This window comes from Tachysurus fulvidraco, chromosome 6 (assembly GCF_022655615.1).
Source record: "Tachysurus fulvidraco isolate hzauxx_2018 chromosome 6, HZAU_PFXX_2.0, whole genome shotgun sequence".
Lineage (NCBI taxonomy): Eukaryota > Metazoa > Chordata > Actinopteri > Siluriformes > Bagridae > Tachysurus > Tachysurus fulvidraco.
Window position 1 is genome coordinate 6,024,900 of NC_062523.1, and position 1,510 is coordinate 6,026,409.

Sequence of the window (1,510 nt, forward strand, 5' to 3'; positions counted from 1 at the left end):
GTAGTGTATGTTGGGGACTGTTGGTGTTTGATAGTGTATGATGAATGTTGGTGTTTGGTAGTGTATGTTGGGGAATGTTGGTGTTTGCTAGTGCATTTTGGGGAATGTTGGTGTTTGTAAATGAATGTTGGTGTTTTCTAGTGTATGTTGAATGTTGGTGTTTGGTAGTGTATGTTGGGGAATGTTGGTGTTTGCTAGTGTATGTTGGGGAATGTTGGTGTTTGCTAGTGTATGTTAAATGTCGGTGTTTGGTAGTGTATGTTAAATGTCGGTGTTTGGTAGTGTATGTTAAATGTCGGTGTTTGGTAGTGTATGTTAAATGTCGGTGTTTGGTAGTGTATGTTAAATGTCGGTGTTTGGTAGTGTATGTTAAATGTCGGTGTTTGGTAGTGTATGTTAAATGTCGGTGTTTGGTAGTGTATGTTAAATGTCGGTGTTTGGTAGTGTATGTTAAATGTCGGTGTTTGGTAGTGTATGTTAAATGTCGGTGTTTGGTAGTGTATGTTAAATGTTGGTGTTTGGTAGTGTATGTTAAATGTTGGTGTTTGGTAGTGTTTGTTGGGGAATGTTGGTGTTTGTTAATGGGTGTTGGTGTTTGATAATGAATGTTAGTTCAGGTACATGATATTTTCCTGCTTCATGACTCATGTTGTGACACTAAATTCACTTCTTTATGAACCCCATCAACTATGAATTGTCTAATTTTTATGTAACCCAACTTCAGTGTTTATGTACATCTAGATCATATCTTCTAGTCTGACACAGTCTAGTGTATGCCATTTGTATACATAATCTCCATGGCATGCTTCCCACAAACAGCAGTACTTCAGACATCTGCACCTTTGACAAGCAAAATCCCTCTAACAATTTCAGCAGGTAGGAGTTCACGCTGGAGAAAAGCCTTCACAGTGACTCTTCACACATTGAAGCCTCATAAAATTTGAGCATAATCACGCAATAAAATGGCCAACTTGCCACGTCACTGAATGCCAAAGCATCCATTTCACACAAGCCCTGTCCCTCAGGAAATCAGTGAAGCATGGCTGTTATTTCGCCTTGAGAAGAGACTGCATAATGTCTATAACCGTTGTGCTACTTTTCCACCAGTTAATTCACTAGAGTCTTACTGGCAGCCTGTTATTTGGCCACCTCTGGCTTCACACACACTTGTTGGACTCACACACACTCCCTAGTGATACACTAAACAACTATGGACTTGTTTAAAAAAAAGGGGTAAAACTATAAACTGGCCTGCGCTTGTTTGGCATCTGTGTAGTCGATTATAAACAAAATGGCCTGTTAGCATAGCATGGGTTTTTAACTGTCTCATAGTGACAAAGAACTTTGCCGGGCCCTTTGAGCATGGCCCTTAATCCTTAACTGCAAGTCTCTTTGCATAAGGGTCTCTGTCAAATGCCATAAATGTTAATGTAAGTACCAGCTTTCCTATTTTGTGTCTTGCATTATATATATATATATATATATATATATATATATATATATATATATA